The sequence below is a fragment of the Pseudophryne corroboree genome, chromosome 12 (assembly GCF_028390025.1).
Source record: "Pseudophryne corroboree isolate aPseCor3 chromosome 12, aPseCor3.hap2, whole genome shotgun sequence".
Lineage (NCBI taxonomy): Eukaryota > Metazoa > Chordata > Amphibia > Anura > Myobatrachidae > Pseudophryne > Pseudophryne corroboree.
In genome coordinates, this window is record NC_086455.1 from 85,621,777 (window position 1) to 85,642,774 (window position 20,998).

The window sequence follows — 20,998 nt, forward strand, 5'->3', positions numbered from 1 at the left end:
GGCACACACCTAGTTATGGCCCTGGTATTAACTATAGTACTATTACATCTCTTTGCTGAGTGCAAATGATGTCTAATTACTTCAATAGCTCATCTACAGCATAATCTGTTAATACTATTTTGTATGCACTGTGTGCAGTTTGAGAATATCAAAAGGAAATAAACTGTTGTGATGGACGTGGGCGTTGGGGTGGGGATTAACCCAAGGCACGTGGGTATGAGAGTGAGACACAAATGTTGAAAATTAATCAGGGAGATAAGGGGTTGTAAATGATATACAGGGTGGGAGTTTGCCCCAGCTGTGGAAACATTTGTAAGTATGTCCCACATTGTAATACACGATGCACGATGTTGCATTCCAAGATTCCAAAATTAAGCATTTTCAAAAACTCCATACAAATCCTGAAACATGTTACCATTTTGCATTTATCATTCACTAGATGGAGTATATACATTGCTGCAATATGAAAAAAACAAAACAAAAACATTTGATCTAATGTTAATATATGCTATTCATTTAAAGCGGCTCTACGGCCTACTGTTAAATGTTACTAATCCCTTTATCGCACTTTAATTTACAGTACTTTACACTGCTAATGTATTTTTAATTACATGACACAAAAACAAATGAACCATGAGGATAACTGTATAATTGGGTGATTTATTAGGAAACCTGTCAAACACTGCTGGTAGTGGTAGTTCTAGCATCTACCGTTCCCCCAACGTAGAGAGTAGGTGTGGCCAGCCTGCACAGCGTGATTATTATGCATACAAGGCACGAATGTACTGACACGCAGGCGCTCGAGTCACGCCCCTTACCTGTCAGGCTCATTTGCATAGCGCTCGGGTCACGCCCCCTTAACTGACAGGTTCATTTGCATAGTAGTGCGGACCGACGGCAGTCTGTTAGTCCTGCGGCGCGGGTCAAGGTTTCCCGCCTTTTTAACGTTCGCTGCTTCGTGTCTCTCACAGCAGTTGTAGTTGCACGCGTGTCTGTGACATCATAGGTGGCTGGCGAGGGGCAGTGTATGGGGAGCTCTAGGCATGATCTGGCATTTTACACGTATTTATAGTGTTACTTGTGTGACAGACCTCTGCACTCTGCAGCTGCAGGGATACCATCTGTGAAGCAGGTAAGATTTTGGAGTGGAAATTGGGGTCTACCCTCTGTGTAGTGTGTATTACATGTTCCTGGTTATGATACCCAGGGTGGGATGTATTAAGATATATCGCCGCGGCGCCGCCCCTTGCCGCTTACCGCAGTGATGTTAATTGAATATGTACGAACATATGCAATCAATATCGCAATGCGGTGACGGAGGCCCCCCGCGATACCAGTGAGGTGGTCTGCGAGGGGTCTCCGTCATCTCCCTCAGCTCTCCAGAGAGTCCAGACTGCCTAGACGCCGGGAAGCAGCAGCCTCCTCCTCCCACCTGCAGCCGGAAGGACCTCCGGCTGCGTTGCTAGGGGGAGGAGGAGATTACCTTCCAAGTCCAGGGCAGCTTGGAGGAAGGTATGCCGGGGGGGGCGGCGGGCCGCCGGAGGTGGCGGGTTGTGGTGGTCGGCGATAAGAAGCCCATAGGCTTCTTTAGGGTATTGCCATCCAAAGATCGCGATACCCTGGACGGCGAAGATGCGGCGGTAGGGTCTTAGTAAATTTGAAAATGCGGTAAAACCCCCGTTTTCAGGGGTTTTACCACATTTTTCTTTTAGTACACCCCGCCCCTATAGAGGAAAGCTGGGATGCTGCAGGCCTGAAGCACATGATGTGCTCTGGTCAGTGGGCTTAGTATGAAATACCTAATCCTGATGGTCAAAACGCAGACAACAATTGACCGACTGTCAAAATGCTGACATTTAAAATACTGACATGGTCAAAATACCTACATTTAAAATGTCAACAGGTCAAAAAGTAGACAAACCAATTTTTTAATATATTTTTTTGGTGTATGTTGACATGGACACCGTATAAGTGTACCGTGTCCCCTCGCATAGCTCGCCATGCTACGGGCACAGTATTATTTCTCTTATGTCCTAGAGGATGCTGGGGACTCCGTAAGGACCATGGGGTATAGACGGGCTCCGCAGGAGACATGGGCACCTAAAAGAACTTTCTAGTATGGTGTGCACTGGCTCCTCCCTCTATGCCCCTCCTCCAGACCTCAGTTAGATCTTGTGGCCAGAGGAGATAGGGTGCATTACAGGGAGCTCTCCTGAGTTTTCTGTAAAAATAATTTTGTTAGGTTTTTTATTTTCAGGGAGCTCTGCTGGCAACAGACTCCCTGCATCGTGGGACTGAGGGGAGAGAAGCAGACCCACTTCTTAAGAGTTAAGGGCTCTGCTTCTTAGGCTACTGGACACCATTAGCTCCAGAGGGAGTCGGAACACAGGTCTCACCCTGGGGTTCGTCCCGGAGCCGCGCCGCTATCCTCCTCACAGATGCCGGAAAAAAGAAGCCGGGTGAGTATGTCAGACATAAGAAGACATCAGGCGGCAGAAGACTTCAGATCTTCATGAGGTAAGTGCGCAGCAGGAAGCTGCACGCCATTGCTCCCACACTTACATACACACATGGCATTGATGGGTGCAGGGCGCAGGGGGGATGCCCTGGGCAGCAATAATCGGAGTGTGATTGACAGGAAGTGGGTGTTTCTGGGCGGAAACTGGCCGTTTTATGGGTCTGTGTGAAAAAACGCTGCCGTTTCTGGGAAAAACGCGGGAGTGGCTGGATAAACGGGGGAGTGTCTGGGCGAACGCTGGGTGTGTTTGTGACGTCAAACCAGGAATGACAAGCACTGAACTGATCGCACTGGAAGAGTAAGTCTCGAGCTACTCAGAAACTGCACAGAAAAATCTTTTCGCAATATTGCGAATCTTTCGTTCGCAATTCTGCTAAGCTAAGATACACTCCCAGAGGGCGGCGGCTTAGCGTGTGTAATGCTGCGAAAAGCGGCTAGCGAGCGAACAACTCTGAATGAGGGCCATGGTCCGAGAACTACTAAAGCCGAAAAGAGTGTCAGCTCATCAATGCACTCGGGTTCTGGGGAAAATGGTGGCAACTTACGAGGCCATTCCCTTTGGCAGGTGCCATGCAAGGACGTTTCAATGGGATCTTCTGGACAAATGGTCCGGGTCCCATCTACAATTACATCAAAAAATAACACTGTCCCCCAGGGCGAGGGTGTCTCTTCTATGGTGGCTACAAAGTGCTCACCTTCTAGAGGGTCGCAGGTTCGGCATTCAGGACTGGATCCTGGTAACCATGGACGCGAGCCTCCAAGGATGGGGAGCAGTCACACAAGGAAGAAATTTTCAGGGACTATGGTCAGACCAGGAGTCCTGTCTAAACATCAACGTGTTGGAGCTAAGGGCCATATACAACGGCCTTCGACAAGCGGAGAATCTTCTTTGATTGAATCAGAACCGGTAGGTTGCAATGTCACAGCAGTAGCTCATGTGAACCGCCAAGGCGGGACAAGAAGCAGAGTCGCGATGGCGGAAGCCACCAGGATTCTTCGCTGGGCGGAAAATCACGTAAGCGCTCTGTCAGCTGTCTTCATTCCGGGAGTGGACAACTGGGAAGCAGACTTCCTCAGCAGACACGATCTCCATCCAGGAGAGTGGGGACTTCATCAAGAAGTCTTTGCAGAGATAACGGGTCTCTGGGGAGTTTCTCAAATAGACATGATGGTGTCACGCCTCAACAAGAAGCTTTGGAGGTATTGTGCCAGGTCCCGGGACCCTCAGGCAATAGCAGTAGACGCTCTGGTAACGCCATGGGTGTTCCAGTCGGTTTATGTGTTTCCTCCGCTTCCTCTCATCACAAAAGTGTTGAGGATCATAAGACGAAAAAGAGTACAGACAATACTCATTGTTCCAGACTGGCCTCGAAGGGCCTGGTACTCAGATCTTCAGGCGATGCTCACAGAAGATCCTTGGCCTCTTCCTCTAAGAGAGGACCTGTTACAGCAGAGGCCCTGTCTGTTCCAAGACTTACCGCGGTTACGTTTGACGGCATGGTGGTTGAACGCCGGATCCTAGCGGAGAAGGGTATTCCGGAGGAGGTCATACCTACTCTAATAAAGGCTAGGAAGGAGGTGACGTCAAAACATTATCACCGTATCTGGCGGAAATATGTCTCTTGGTGTGAAACCAAGAATGCTCCTACGGATGATTTCCATTTGGGTCGTTTTCTCCACTTCCTACAGACAGGAGTGGATATGGACCTAAAGTTAGGCTCTGTTAAAGTACAGAATTCGGCTTTGTCAATATTCTTTCAGAAGGAATTGGCTTTTCTTCCAGAAGTCCGGACTTTTGTAAAAGGAGTACTGCACATCCAGCCTCCTTTTGTGCCCCCAGTGGCATCATGGGACCTGAACGTGGTGTTGCAGTTCCTTAAATCACACTGGTTTGAACCCCTTAAAACGGTGGAGTTAAAATTTCTCACCTGGAAGGTGGTCATGTTGTTAGCCTTGGCATCTGCGAGGCGTGTGTCAGAATTGGCGGCCTTGTCTTACAAGAGCCCTTACTTGATTTTTCATGTGGATAGAGCGGAATTGAGGACTCGTCCTCCATTTTTACCCAAGGTGGTGTCTTCATTTCATATGAACCAACCTATAGTGGTGCCTGTGGCTACGAGTGACTTGGAGGATTCCATGTCCCTGGATGTAGTCAGGGCCTTAAAAATGTATGTAGCCAGGACGGCTAGAATTAGGAAAACAGATGCATTGTTTGTCCAGTATGCTGCCAACAAGATTGGCGCGCCTGCTTCGAAGCAGACTATTGCTCGCTGGATCTGTAACACGATTCAGCAGGCTTATGTTACGGCTGGATTGCCGTTACCGCATTCAGTAAATGCCCATTCCACTAGGAAGGTGGGCTCTTCTTGGGCGGCTCGGCATTACAGCTTTGCCGAGCAGCAACTTGGTCGGGGTCAAACACCTTTGCTAAATTCTACAAGTTTGATACCCTGGCTGATGAGGACCTAGAGTCGGTACTGCAGAGTCATCCGCACTCTCCCGCCCGATTGGGAGCTTTGGTATAAACCCCATGGTCCTTACGGAGTCCCCAGCATCCTCTAGGACGTCTTGGACCGATACTGTTGTTTGTTCATACTGTTAACTGGTTAGGTGTATTCCAGGTTATATGGTATGATTGGTGTGGGCTGGTATGAATCTTGCCCTTAGATTAACAAAATCCTTTCCTCGTATTGTCCATCTCCTCTGGGCACAGTTCTCTAACTGAGGTCTGGAGGAGGGGCATAGAGGGAGGAGCCAGTGCACACCATACTAGAAAGTTCTTTTAGGTGCCCATGTCTCCTGCGGAGCCCGTCTATACCCCATGGTTCTTACGGAGTCCCCAGCATCCTCTACGACCTAGGAGAAAAAGATTTACCGGTAGGTTTAAAATCTTATTTTTCCCCCTCCAGGTCCACTGGGATGGTAAAATATGAACAACTTGTTTTCAATAAAAAAACTCATGTCGATTTTTTTTTTATTTTGACCATGTCTGTATTTTACATGTCGCTATTTTGACAATGTTGGGATTTTAAATGTCGGTAATTTGACCATGTCGGATTTTGACCGTTGGCCAATGGTTGTTGGGAATTTGTAGGTAAATTGACCGCATTCCCTGGTCAGCCTGTGTATGGTGTTGTTGCTAGTTGTATTCCTTGTATACAGTAGCACACTGACAGAGCACTTCAGTCCTCAGGCTGCTGTGTTTGGCTGGCTTGACAACCTTTCCAGAGACTGGGCCTGGCCTTGACCCCTACAGATGTCGATGCAGTGGTGTTCCCTGACTTTATAGGTCACATAGTCGCACAACATCCCCATTCATGGACGGTCAGTCGCACTGATGCAGAACAGGCTGCAGTGCCTTGGGCTGACGTGAAAACTTCGATTGTGGTGATATGTTAGGTTGAGCAGGTGTTGAGTACTGAGGAGCAGATGTATTAACCTGGAAAAGTGATAAGTAGAAGGTGATAACGCACCAGCCAATCATTATGGGTTTGAAAAATGACAGTTTGGGGCTGATTGGCTGGTGCGTTATCACCTTCTACTTATCACTGCTTTATCACTTCTCCAGGCTTAATACATCTGGCCCAGGGGGTCTGAAAATTAATCAAAGTGACAAGGGTATATTTTCCCTGGCTGTGGGGGAAATAAATCATTGTGTTTTCTCTTACATCCTAGAGCATACTGGGGTCCACACTAGTACCATGGGGGTATAGATGGGTCCATTAGGAGCCATGGGCACTTTAAGAAATTCATAGTGTGGGCTGGCTCCTCCCTCTATGCCCCTCAGTTTAGAAAATGTGCCCGAAGGAGCTGGTCACGCTTGGGAAGCTCCTGAAGAGTTTTCTGCATTTATTTTCCTTTTTATTGTTTTCAGTCAGGTCTGGCTGGCACCAGACTGCCTGCTTCGTGGGACTTAGGGGGGTGGGGCTGAATGGACCAACCTCCCTAGAGTTAATGGTCCCGTTCCCCGCTGACAGGACACTGAGCTCCTGATTGTCCTATTCGCAAGCCTCACCACGGCGAGCTTACAGACCCGCAGCATGCCGCCTCCCCTAACCGCGCCAGAAGTAAGAAGAATGGTGAGTAGGTGGCCGGCGTCCCGGTTAGCGGGTCGCCGGCTGTAATGGCGGCACAAGGGGTAGGAGCGCAGCGCTGATAAGCAGGCTGCGGCTCCAGGCTTCAGAGGCATACAGGATGCTGTGTGTTCCAATGTGAGGGGCGAGCTGAAGCCACAAAACACACATACCCACACTGGCAGCAATTCTGGGGGTTTAACCCACTGTAGAACAGAAATTACCTCAGCTAGTATAAAAAACCGGGAAGACCGTGATCCATTAAGGGGGTGGGGCTTCACTATGAGCGGATCCAGCATCTCACCAGTGCCATTTTCCCTCTGCAGAAATGCATAGGCAGACTGGCAGGGAAGCGCAGCTCCTCCACAAGGACTCCAGAGCACCTCAGCGGTACCAGGGGGGTCATAGCAAGGAGATGGGGGGGAGGGGAGCAATATTTTCTATACTAAACCCTATTTAGGTACTTAGTTTGCGACCAGCTAAACTTGTACTTTCTCTGGCAGGGTCCACAGGTTATCCACATGATAACAACGGGATATGATGAAGCGACAGCGGATTTGCACCAATCGGGCAAAGCTTTTCCGGCCTACCAGGTTGCAACGGGCCCGTTCATATATCCCTGCCTCCTTGCTCAGGCAAATCAGTTTTGTTAGGTGCGGCAGGAGACAGACCATGGTCAGAGGGCTGCTGGTTTTTAGCAGCCCTAACCTTTCTTATTTTATTTTTATAGTCTTACTATTTTTCTGAGTGATCTTTCTCAACAGCGTCTTTTCTCTTACGTCCTAAAGGATGCTGGGGTCCACATTAGTACCGTGGGGTATAGATGGGTCCTTTGGGAGCCATGGGCACTTTAAGAGTTTAATAGTGTGGCCTGGCTCCTCTCTCTATGCCCCTCCTACCAGACTCTGGTTAGAAAATGTGCCTGGTGGAGACGGCTCCTAGGAGTTTTTCTAGTTTTATTGTTTTCTCTAACGTCCTAGTGGATGCTGGGGACTCCGTAAGGACCATGGGGAATAGACGGGCTCCGCAGGAGTCTGGGCACTCTAAAGAAAGATTAGGTACTATCTGGTGTGCACTGGCTCCTCCCTCTATGCCCCTCCTCCAGACCTCAGTTAGAATCTGTGCCCGGCCAGAGCTGGGTGCTCCTAGTGGGCTCTCCTGAGCCTGCTAGTAAAAGATAGTATTTGTTAGGTTTTTTATTTTCAGTGAGCTTCTGCTGGCAACAGACTCACTGCTACGAGGGACTGAGGGGAGAGAAGCAAACCTACCTGTCTACAGCTAGGTTGCGCTTCTTAGGCTACTGGACACCATTAGCTCCAGAGGGTTCGAACACAGGCATCTGTCCTCGATCGTCCGTTCCCGGAGCCGCGCCGCCATCGCCCTCGCAGAGCCAGAAGTACATGAAGCTTGAAGACGACGAAAACGGCGGCTGAAGACTCCTGTCTTCATTTAAGGTAGCGCACAGCACCGCAGCTGTGCGCCATTGCTCCCAGCACACTTTCACACTCCGGTCACTGTAGGGTGCTGGGGAGGGGGGGCGCCCTGGGCGGCACTTGAAGTACCTTTTTGGCATAACATACATATATACAGTCAGGCACTGTATATATGTAAAACCCCCGCCATTTTTTTCACACAGAAGCGGGACAGAAGCCCGCCGCTGAGGGGGCGGGGCCTTCTTCCTCAGCACACCAGCGCCATTTTCTCTTCACAGCTCCGCTGGAAGGACGCTCCCCAGGCTCTCCTCTGCAGTATCCAGGTACCAGAAGGGTAAAAAAAAAAGGGGGGGGGGGACACATAAATTTAGGCGCAAAAGACACAAAATCGGCAGCTATTGGGTAATCCCTTATTATAGTGAATATCCATGGGTTATATAGCGCTGTGGTGTGTGCTGGCATACTCTCTCTCTGTCTCCCCAAAGGCCTTTGTGGGGTCCTGTCCTCAGTCAGAGCATTCCCTGTGTGTCTGCTGTGTGTCGGTACGGCTGTGTCGACATGTTTGATGAGGAGGGTTACGTGGAGGCGGAGCAAGTGTGGATAAATGTGGTGTCGCCGCCGTCGGGGCCGACACCTGATTGGATGGATATGTGGAAGGTCTTAAATGATAATGTAAGCTCCTTGCATAAAAGGTTTGACGCTGCAGCCTTGGGACAGCCGGGGTCTCAACCCGGGCCTGCCCAGGCGACTCAGAGGCCGTCAGGGTCTCATAAACGCCCACTATCTCAGATGGTTGACACAGATGCCGACACAGAGTCCGACTCCAGTGTCGACGATGATGAGGCACAATTACAGCCTAAGATGACCAAGGCCATCTGCTACATGATTATTGCAATGAAAGATGTATTGCACATTTCAGAGGTTAACCCTGTCCCTGACAAGAGGGTGTATATGTTTGGGGAGAAAAAGCAGGCAGTGACTTTTCCCCCGTCACATGAATTAAATGAGTTATGTGAAGAAGCGTGGAGTTCCCCTGATAAGAAAGTGGTGATTTCCAAAAAATTACTGCTGGCATACCCTTTCCCGCCAACAGACAGGTTACGTTGGGAATCCTCCCCTAGGGTAGACAAGGCGCTGACACGCTTATCTAAGAAGGTGGCCCTGCCGTCTCAGGATACGGCCGCCCTAAAGGATCCTGTGGATAGGAAGCAGGAAGCTATCTTGAAGTCAGTGTATACACACTCTGGTACTCTACTGAGACCAGCTATTGCTTCAGCCTGGATGTGTAGCGCTGTAGCAGCATGGACAGATACTCTGTCAGAGGACATAGATGCCCTGGACAGGGATACTGTCTTGCTAACCCTGGGCCATATAAAAGATGCCGTCTTATATATGCGGGATGCCCAGAGGGACATTTGCCTGCTGGGCTCTAGGATTAATGCAATGTGCATTTCTGCCAGAAGGGTCTTATGGACTCGGCAATGGACAGGGGATGCCGATTCTAAAAAAACACAAGGAGGTTTTGCCTTATAAGGGTGAGGAATTGTTTGGGGACGGCCTCTCGGACCTTGTATCCACAGCGACAGCTGGAAAGTCGACTTTCTTGCCTCAGGTTTCCTCACAGCCTAAGAAAGCACCGTATTATCAAATGCAGTCCTTTCGTTCTCAGAGAAGCAAGAAGGTCAGAGGTGCATCCTTTCTTGCCAGAGGCAGGGGTAGAGAAAAGAAGCTGCACCATGCAGCTAGTTCCCAGGAACAAAAGTCCTCCCCGGCTTCCACTAAGTCCACCGCATGACGCTGGGGCTCCACAGGCGGAGCCAGGAGCGGTGGGGGCGCGTCTCCGAAAATTCAGCAACCAGTGGGTTCGCTCACAGGTGGATCCTTGGGCTATACAAATTGTATCTCAGGGATACAAGCTGGAGTTCAAAGTGACTCCCCCTCACCGTTACCTAAAATCAGCCTTGCCAGCTTCCCCCACGGAAAGGGAGGTAGTCCTGGCCGCAATTCACAAGCTGTACCTCCAGCAAGTGATAATAATGGTCCCCCTCCTTCAACAGGGAAGGGGTTACTACTATTCCACACTGTTTGTGGTACCGAAACCGGACGGTTCGGTAAGACCCATTCTGAATTTAAAATCCTTGAACATTTATATAAAAAAATTCAAGTTCAAAATGGAATCGCTCAGAGCGGTCATTGCAAGCCTGGAAGAGGGGGATTTTATGGTATCTCTGGACATCAAGGATGCTTGCTTGCATGTCCCCATTTATCCACCTCACCAGGAGTACCTCAGGTTTGTGGTACAGGACTGTCATTACCAATTCCAGACGTTGCCGTTTGGTCTGTCCACGGCACCGAGAGTATTTACCAAGGTAATGGCCGAAATGATGGTACTCCTTCAGAAGCAAGGAGTTACGGTTATCCCGTACTTGGACGATCTCCTCATAAGGGCGAGGTCCAGGGAGCAATTGTTGATCAGCGTAGCACACTCTCGGGAAGTGTTGCAACAGCACGGCTGGATTCTGAATATTCCAAAGTCGCAGCTGATTCCTACGACGCGTCTGCCCTTCCTGGGTATGATTCTGGACACAGAACAGACGCGAGTCCTGGGAAAGATGGTGGCCTCATACGAAGCCATTCCCTTCGGCAGGTTCCATGCGAGGATCTTTCAGTGGGATCTGTTGGACAAGTGGTCCGGATCGCATCTTCAGATGCATCGGCTGATCACCCTGTCCCCGAGGGCCAGGGTGTCTCTTCTGTGGTGGCTGCAGAGTGCTCATCTTCTCGAGGGCCGCAGGTTCGGCATACAGGACTGGGTTCTGGTGACCACGGATGCAAGCCTCCGCGGATGGGGGGCAGTCACTCAGGGAAGAAACTTCCAAGGGCTGTGGTCAAGTCAGGAGACTTCTCTGCACATAAATATACTGGAACTAAGGGCCATAAACAACGCCCTGAGTCAAGCGGAGCCCCTGCTTTGAGACCAACCAGTGCTGATTCAGTCAGACAACATCACGGCGGTCGCCCATGTAAACCGCCAGGGCGGCACAAGAAGCAAGGTGGCGATGGCAGAAGCCACAAAGATTCTTCGTTAGGCGGAGATTCACGTACAAGCACTGTGAGCAGTGTTCATTCCGGGAGTTGACAACTGGGAAGCAGACTTCCTCAGCAGACACGACTTCCACCCGGGAGAGTGGGGACTTCATCAAGAAGTCTTCACACAGATTGCAAATCGATGGGAACTGCCACAGGTGGACATGATGGCGTCCCGCCTCAACAAAAAGCTAAAAAGATATTGCGCCAGGTCAAGGGACCCTCAGGCGATCGCTGTGGACGCGCTAGTGACACCCTGGGTGTTCCAGTCGGTATATGTGTTCCCTCCTCTTCCTCTCATACCCAAGGTACTGAGAATAGTAAGAAAAAGAGGAGTGAGAACAATACTTATCGTTCCGGATTGGCCAAGAAGGACTTGATACCCAGAACTACAAGAGATGATCAGAGGACCCATGGCCTCTGCCTCTCAGACAGGACCTGTTGCAACAGGGGCCCTGTCTGTTCCAAGACTTACCGCGGCTGCGTTTGACAGCATGGCGGTTGAACGCCGGATCCTAACGGAAAAGGGCATCCCGGATGAAGTGATTCCTACGCTGATAAAGGCTAGGAAGGATGTAACAGCTAAGCATTATCACCGTATATGGCGAAGATATGTTGCTTGGTGTGAGGCCAGGATGGCCTCTACAGAGGAATTCCAACTGGGTCGATTTCTGCACTTCCTACAGTCAGTTGTGACTATGGGCCTGAAATTAGGGTCCATAAAGGTCCAGATTTCGGCCCTATCCATTTTCTTTCAAAAAGAACTGGCTTCACTGCCTGAGGTTCAGACGTTTGTAAAGGGAGTGCTGCATATTCAGCCCCCTTTCTCTAACGTCCTAGTGGATGCTGGGGACTCCGTCAGGACCATGGGGATTAGCGGCTCCGCAGGAGACAGGGCACAAAAATAAAGCTTTAGGATCAGGTGGTGTGCACTGGCTCCTCCCCCTATGACCCTCCTCCAAGCCTCAGTTAGGTTTTTGTGCCCGTCCGAGCAGGGTGCAATCTAGGTGGCTCTCCTAAAGAGCTGCTTAGAAAAAGTTTTTAGGTTTTTTATTTTCAGTGAGTCCTGCTGGCAACAGGCTCACTGCATCGAGGGACTTAGGGGAGAGAAGTCAACTCACCTGCGTGCAGGATGGATTGGCTTCTTAGGCTACTGGACACCATTAGCTCCAGAGGGATCGAACACAGGCCCAGCCATGGAGTCCGGTCCCGGAGCCGCGCCGCCGACCCCCCTTGCAGATGCCGAAGATGGAAGAGGTCCAGAAGCAGGCGGCAGAAGACTTTTCAGTCTTCCTGAGGTAGCGCACAGCACTGCAGCTGTGCGCCATTGTTGTCAGCACACTTCACACAGCGGTCACGGAGGGTGCAGGGCGCTGGGGGGGCGCCCTGGGCAGCAATGTATAATACCTTTTTATGGCTAAAAAATACATCACATATAGCCCTTGAGGCTATATGGATGTATTTAACCCCTGCCAGATCTCACAAACTCCGGAGAAGAGCCCGCCGAAATAGGGGGCGGGGCTTATTCTCCTCAGCACACAGCGCCATTTTCCTGCTCAGCTCTGCTGTGAGGAAGGCTCCCAGGACTCTCCCCTGCACTGCACTACAGAAACAGGGTAAAACAGAGAGGGGGGCACTTTTTTTGGCGATATTACTATATTTAAGCTGCTATAAGGATACAACACTTATATAGGGTTGTTCCCATATATATTATAGCGCTTGGGTGTGTGCTGGCAAACTCTCCCTCTGTCTCCCCAAAGGGCTAGTGGGGTCCTGTCTTCAATAGAGCATTCCCTGTGTGTCTGCTGTGTGTCAGTACGTGTGTGTCGACATGTATGAGGACGATGTTGGTGTGGAGGCAGAGCAATTGCCGGTAATGGTGATGTCACCCCCCAGGGAGTCGACACCGGAATGGATGGCTTTGTTTATGGAATTACGTGATAATGTCAGCACATTACAAAAATCAGTTGACGACATGAGACTGCCGGAAAACCAGTTAGTACCTGCCCAGGCGTCTCAGACACCGTCAGGGGCTGTAAAACGCCCTTTACCTCAGTCGGTCGACACAGACCCAGACACGGACACTGAATCTAGTGTCGACGGTGAAGAAACAAACGTATTTTCCAGTAGGGCCACACGTTATATGATCACGGCAATGAAGGAGGCTTTGCATATCTCTGATACTACAAGTACCACAAAAAGGGGTATTATGTGGGGGGTGAAAAAAACTACCTGTAGTTTTTCCTGAATCAGAGGAATTGAATGATGTATGTGATGAAGCGTGGGTTAACCCAGATAGAAAAGTGCTAATTTCAAAAAAGTTATTGGCATTATACCCTTTCCCGCCAGAGGTTAGGGCGCGCTGGGAAACACCCCCTAAGGTGGATAAGGCGCTCACACGCTTATCAAAACAAGTGGCGTTACCGTCTCCTGATACGGCCGCCCTCAAGGATCCAGCTGATAGGAGGCTGGAAACTACCCTAAAAAGTATATACACACATACTGGTGTTATACTGCGACCAGCCATCGCCTCAGCCTGGATGTGCAGTGCTGGGGTGGTCTGGTCGGATTCCCTGACTGAAAATATTGATACCCTGGATAGGGACAGTATTTTACAGACTTTAGAGCAATTAAAGGATGCTTTTCTTTATATGCGAGATGCTCAGAGGGATATTTGCACTCTGGCATCGAGAGTAAGTGCGATGTCCATATCTGCCAGAAGAAGTTTATGGACACGACAGTGGTCAGGTGATGCGGATTCCAAACGGCATATGGAAGTATTGCCGTATAAAGGGGAGGAATTATTTGGCGTCGGTCTATCGGATTTGGTGGCCACGGCAACTGCCGGGAAATCCACCTTTTTACCTCAGACCCCCTCCCAACAGAAAAAGACACCGTCTTTTCAGCCGCAGTCCTTTCGGTCCTATAAGAAGCGGGCAAAAGGACAGTCATATCTGCCCCGAGGCAGAGGAAAGGGTAAGAGAGGGCAGCAAGCAGCTCCTTCCCAGGAACAGAAGCCCTCCGCGGGTTCTGCAAAGCCCTCAGCATGACGCTGGGGCTTAACAAGCGGACTCAGGAACGGTGGGGGGTCGACTCAAGAATTTCAGCGCGCAGTGGGCTTGCTCACAGGTGGACCCCTGGATCCTGCAGGTAGTATCTCAGGGTTACAGGTTGGAATTCGAGAAGTCTCCCCCTCGCCGGTTCCTAAAGTCTGCTTTGCCAACGTCTCCCTCAGACAGGGCGACGGTATTGGAAGCCATTCACAAGCTGTTTTCTCAGCAGGTGATAGTCAAGGTACCCCTCCTACAACAGGAAAAGGGGTATTACTCCACGCTATTTGTGGTACCGAAGCCGGACGGCTCGGTAAGACCTATTCTAAATCTGAAATCTTTGAACCTGTACATACAAAAATTCAAGTTCAAGATGGAATCACTCAGAGCAGTGATAGCGAATCTGGAAGAAGGGGACTTTATGGTGTCCCTGGACATAAAAGATGCTTACCTGCATGTCCCAATTTGCCCTTCACATCAAGGGTACCTCAGGTTCGTGGTGCAAAACTGTCATTATCAGTTTCAGACGCTGCCGTTTGGATTGTCCACGGCACCTCGGGTCTTTACCAAGGTAATGGCCGAAATGATGATTCTTCTGCGAAGAAGAGGCGTATTAATTATCCCTTACTTGGACGATCTCCTGATAAGGGCAAGGTCCAGAGAACAGCTGGAGGACGGAGTAGCACTAACCCAAGTAGTGCTGCAACAACACGGGTGGATTCTGAATTTTCCAAAATCTCAGTTGACCCCGACAACACGTCTGCTGTTCCTGGGAATGATTCTGGACACGGTTCAGAAAAAGGTGTTTCTTCCGGAGGAGAAAGCCAAGGAGTTATCCGAACTTGTCAGGAACCTCCTAAAACCAGGAAAAGTGTCTGTGCATCAATGCACAAGAGTCCTGGGAAAGATGGTGGCTTCTTACGAAGCAATCCCATTCGGCAGATTCCACGCACGAACTTTTCAGTGGGATCTGCTGGACAAATGGTCCGGATCGCATCTGCAGATGCATCAGCGGATAACCTTATCGCCACGGACAAGGGTGTCTCTTCTGTGGTGGTTGCAGAGTGCTCATCTGTTAGAAGGCCGCAGATTCGGCATACAGGACTGGGTCCTGGTGACCACGGATGCCAGTCTGAGAGGCTGGGGAGCGGTCACACAGGGAAGAAACTTCCAGGGAGTATGGTCAAGCCTGGAGATGTCTCTTCACATAAATATACTGGAGCTAAGAGCGATTTACAATGCTCTAAGCCTGGCAAAACCCCTGCTTCAGGGTCAGCCGGTGTTGATCCAGTCGGACAACATCACGGCAGTCGCCCACGTAAACAGACAGGGCGGCACAAGAAGCAGGAGAGCAATGGCAGAAGCTGCAAGGATTCTTCGCTGGGCGGAAGATCATGTGATAGCACTGTCAGCAGTGTTCATTCCGGGAGTGGACAACTGGGAAGCAGACTTCCTCAGCAGACACGATCTACACCCGGGAGAGTGGGGACTTCATCCAGAAGTCTTCCACATGATTGTGAACCGTTGGGAAAAACCAAAGGTGGATATGATGGCGTCTCGCCTCAACAAAAAACTGGACATGTATTGCGCCAGGTCAAGAGACCCTCAGGCAATAGCTGTGGACGCTCTGGTAACACCGTGGGTGTTCCAGTCAGTGTATGTGTTTCCTCCTCTGCCTCTCATACCAAAAGTACTGAGAATTATACGGCAAAGGGGAGTAAGAACGATACTCGTGGCTCCGGATTGGCCAAGAAGAACTTGGTACCCGGAACTTCAGGAGATGCTCACGGAAAATCCGTGGCCTCTACCTCTAAGACGGGACCTGATTCAGCAGGGACCGTGTCTATTCCAAGACTTACCGCGGCTGCGTTTGACGGCGTGGCGGTTGAACGCCGAATTCTAAGGGAAAAAGGCATTCCAGAAGAGGTCATTCCTACACTGGTTAAAGCCAGGAAGGAGGTGACTGCACAACATTATCACCGCATTTGGAGAAAATATGTTGCGTGGTGTGAGGCCAGGAAGGCCCCCACGGAGGAATTTCAATTGGGTCGATTCCTACATTTCCTGCAAACAGGATTGTCTATGGGCCTCAAGTTGGGGTCCATTAAGGTTCAAATTTCGGCCCTGTCGATTTTCTTCCAGAAAGAATTGGCTTCAGTTCCTGAAGTAAAGACTTTTGTAAAAGGAGTACTACATATACAGCCCCCGGTTGTGCCCCCAGTGGCTCCGTGGGACCTTAATGTAGTTTTGGATTTTCTCAAATCCCATTGGTTTGAGCCACTCAAATCGGCGGATTTGAAATATCTTACATGGAAAATAACCATGCTACTGGCCCTGGCTTCAGCCAGGAGAGTGTCAGAATTGGCGGCTTTATCGTATAAAAGCCCATATCTGATTTTCCATTCGGACAGGGCAGAACTGCGGACGCGTCCTCATTTTCTGCCTAAGGTGGTGTCAGCGTTTCACCTGAACCAGCCTATTGTGGTGCCTGCGGCTACTAGCGATTTGGAGGATTCCAAGTTGCTGGACGTTGTCAGGGCATTGAAAATATATATTTCAAGGACGGCTGGAGTCAGAAAATCTGACTCGCTGTTTATACTGTATGCACCCAACAAGCTGGGTGCTCCTGCTTCTAAGCAGACGATTGCTCGTTGGATTTGTAGCACAATTCAACTTGCACATTCTGTGGCAGGCCTGCCACAGCCTAAATCTGTCAAGGCCCATTCCACAAGGAAGGTGGGCTCATCCTGGGCGGCTGCCCGAGGGGTCTCGGCATTACAACTCTGCCGAGCAGCTACGTGGTCGGGGGAGAACACGTTTGTAAAATTCTACAAATTTGATACCCTGGCTAAAGAGGACCTGGAGTTCTCTCATTCGGTGCTGCAGAGTCATCCGCACTCTCCCGCCCGTTTGGGAGCTTTGGTATAATCCCCATGGTCCTGACGGAGTCCCCAGCATCCACTAGGACGTTAGAGAAAATAAGATTTTACTTACCGATAAATCTATTTCTCGTAGTCCGTAGTGGATGCTGGGCGCCCATCCCAAGTGCGGATTGTCTGCAATACTTGTACATAGTTATTGTTACAAAAAAATCGGGTTGTTCTTGTTGTGAGCCGTCTGTTCAGAGGCTCCTACGTTTGTCATACTGTTAACTGGGTTCAGATCACAAGTTGTACGGTGTGATTGGTGTGGCTGGTTTGAGTCTTACCCGGGATTCAAAATCCTTCCTTATTGTGTACGCTCGTCCGGGCACAGTATCCTAACTGAGGCTTGGAGGAGGGTCATAGGGGGAGGAGCCAGTGCACACCACCTGATCCTAAAGCTTTATTTTTGTGCCCTGTCTCCTGCGGAGCCGCTAATCCCCATGGTCCTGACGGAGTACCCAGCATCCACTACGGACTACGAGAAATAGATTTATCGGTAAGTAAAATCTTATTTTTGTGGCACCTTGGGATCTTAACGTTGTGTTGGATTTCCTGAAATCCCACTGCTTTGAACCACTTAAGACCGTGGAACTAAAGTATCTCATGTGGAAAGTGGTCATGCTGTTGGCCTTAGCATCGGCGAGGCGTGTATCAGAATTGGCGGCTTTGTCATGTAAAAGCCCTTATTTGATCTTCCATATGGACAGGGCAGAATTGTGGACTCGTCCCCAATTTCTCCCAAAGGTGGTATCATCGTTTCATTTGAACCAACCTATTGTGGTCCCTGCGGCTACTCGGGACTTGGAGGACTTCAAGTTGCTGGACGTAGTCCGGGCTTTGAAAATATATGTTTCCAGAACGGCTGGAGTCAGGAAGACTGACTCGCTGTTTATTCTGTATGCACCCAATAAGCTGGGTGCTCCTGCTTCAAAGCAAACTATTGCTCGCTGGATCGGTTGCACGATTCAGCTGGCTCATTCTGCGGCTGGATTGCAGCATCCAAAATCAGTGAAAGCCCATTCCACGAGAAAGGTGGGCTCTTCTTGGCGGCTGCCCGAGGGGTCTCGGCTTTACAGCTTTGCAGAGCGGCTACTTGGTCGGGTTCAAACACTTTTGCAAAGTTCTACAAGTTTGATACCCTGGCTGAGGAGGACCTTGTGTTTGCTCATTCGGTGCTGCAGAGTCATCCGCACTTCCCCGCCCGTTTGGGAGCTTTGGTATAATCCCCATGGTCCTTACGGAGTCCCCAGCATCCACTAGGACGTTAGAGAAAATAAGAATTTACTCAGCCGTAATTCTATTTCTCGTAGTCCGTAGTGGATGCTGGGCGCCCGTCCCAAGTGCGGACTTTCTGCAATACGTGTATATAGTTATTGCTTAATAAAGGGTTATTGTTATGAGCCATCCGTTGAGTGATGCTCAGTTGTTGTTCATACTGTTAACTGGGTAAGGTTATCACGAGTTGTACGGTGTGGCTGGTATGAGTCTTACCCTGGATTCCAAAATCCTTTCGTTGTAATGTCTGCTCTTCCGGGCACAGTTTCCCTAACTGAGGTCTGGAGGAGGGGCATAGAGGGAGGAGCCAGTGCACACCAGATAGGACGTTAGAGAAAGAAAGATTAGGTACTAAGTGGATGCTGGGACTCCGTAAGGACCATGGGGAATAGCGGCTCCGCAGGAGACTGGGCACAACTATAAAGAAAGCTTTAGGTCTAACTGGTGTGCACTGGCTCCTCCCACTATGACCCTCCTCCAGACTTCAGTTAGAATCTTGTGCCCGGCTGAGCTGGATGCACACTAGGGGCTCTCCTGAGCTCCTAGAAAGAAAGTATATTTAGGTTTTTTATTTTACAGTGAGATCTGCTGGCAACAGACTCACTGCAGCGAGGGACTAAGGGGAGAAGAAGCGAACCTACCTAACAAGTGGTAGTTTGGGCTTCTTAGGCTACTGGACACCATTAGCTCCAGAGGGATCGACCGCAGGACCCGACCTTTGTGTTCGTTCCCGGAGCCGCGCCGCCGTCCCCCTTACAGAGCCAGAAGCAACGAAGAGGTCCGGAAAATCGGCGGCAGAAGACTTCGGTCTTCACCAAGGTAGCGCACAGCACTGCAGCTGTGCGCCATTGCTCTTCATGTTCACCTCACACTCCGGTCACTGATGGGTGCAGGGTGCTGGGGGGGGTCGCCCTGAGGGCAATATGACACCTTGGCTGGCAAATATACATCATATATAGTCCTAGAGGCTATATAGATGTAAAATTACCCCTGCCAGTATTACAGAAAAAGCGGGAGAAAGTCCACCGATAAAGGGGCGGGGCCATCTCCCTCAGCACACTGGCGCCATTTTTCCCTCACAGCTCCGCTGGAAGGAAGCTCCCTGGCTCTCCCCTGCAGTCTGAACACTACAGAAGGGTAAAAAAGAGAGGGTGGGGGGGGGGCACTAAATTTAGGCGCAGTATATATATATATATATATATATATATATATATATATATATATATATATATATAGTACTCCAAAAGAAACGGCACTGGAGGCAATAGATACAAAATGAAGGTGTATTGTAAAGCAGCAACAGCTGTTTCAGGGCAGCAGCCCTTTCCTCAAGCAAAGATACAACACCACCAAATGTTGGACTTGTCTTGTCCAACATTTGGTGGTGTTGTATCTTTGCTTGAGGAAAGGGCTGCTGCCCTGAAACAGCTGTTGCTGCTTTACAATACACCTTCATTTTGTATCTATTGCCTCCAGTGCCGTTTCTTTTGGAGTACTGCATTTGATATGGTTAACGCTGCACGGAGGCTAGCTGTGGTCATTTAAACCAATAGAGTGCCGACTGCATTGCAAGTGTGTGTGTGTGTGTGTGTGTGTGTGTGTGTGTGTGTGTGTGTGTGTGTGTGTATATATATATATATATATATATATATATATATATATATATATATATATATATATATTTTCTCTATCGTCCTAAGTGGATGCTGGGGTTCCTGAAAGGACCATGGGGAATAGCGGCTCCGCAGGAGACAGGGCACAAAAGTAAAGCTTTTACAGGTCAGGTGGTGTGTACTGGCTCCTCCCCCTATGACCCTCCTCCAGACTCCAGTTAGATTTTTGTGCCCGGCCGAGAAGGGTGCAATTCTAGGTGGCTCTCATAAAGAGCTGCTTAGAGAGTTTAGCTTAGGTTTTTTATTTTACAGTGATTCATGCTGGCAACAGGATCACTGCGACGAGGGACAGAGGGGAGAAGAAGTGAACTCACCTGCGTGCAGGATGGATTGGCTTCTTGGCTACTGGACATGAAGCTCCAGAGGGACGATCACAGGTACAGCCTGGATGGTCACCGGAGCCACGCCGCCGGCCCCCTCACAGATGCTGAAGCAAGAAGAGGTCCAGAATCGGCGGCTGAAGACTCCTGCAGTCTTCTTAAGGTAGCGCACAGCACTGCAGCTGTGCGCCATTTTCCTCTCAGCACACTTCACACGGCAGTCACTGAGGGTGCAGGGCGCTGGGGGGGGGGCGCCCTGGGAGGCAAATGAAAACCTTTAAAAAGGCTAAAAATACCTCACATATAGCCCCAGAGGCTATATGGAGATATTTACCCCTGCCTAAATGTACTAAATAGCGGGAGACGAGCCCGCCGAAAAAGGGGCGGGGCCTATCTCCTCAGCACACGGCGCCATTTTCTGTCACAGCTCCGCTGGTCAGGAAGGCTCCCAGGTCTCTCCCCTGCACTGCACTACAGAAACAGGGTATAACAGAGAGGGGGGGCAAAATAAATGGCAATATATTAATATAAAAGCAGCTATAAGGGAGCACTTAATCATAAGGCTATCCCTGTCATATATAGCGCTTTTTGGTGTGTGCTGGCAGACTCTCCCTCTGTCTCCCCAAAGGGCTAGTGGGTCCTGTC

The 20,998-nt window shown here is 49.9% G+C and overlaps 1 protein-coding gene across 11 annotated transcripts in view; it reads left to right on the forward strand.

Moving 5' to 3' along the window:
* Window positions 1-871: 871 nt before the first annotated feature.
* Window positions 872-20,998, forward strand: part of LOC134980775 (protein SIX6OS1-like) — a 987,982-nt gene continuing 967,855 nt past the window's right edge. For 10 of the 11 annotated variants that reach the window (XM_063947742.1, XM_063947731.1, XM_063947730.1 and 7 more), the window contains exon 1: window positions 872-1,132. The gene's annotated coding sequence lies outside the window, so the exon portion shown is untranslated. The remainder of the gene's footprint in view (window positions 1,133-20,998) is intronic. The other variant, XM_063947732.1, reaches the window with a different exon arrangement.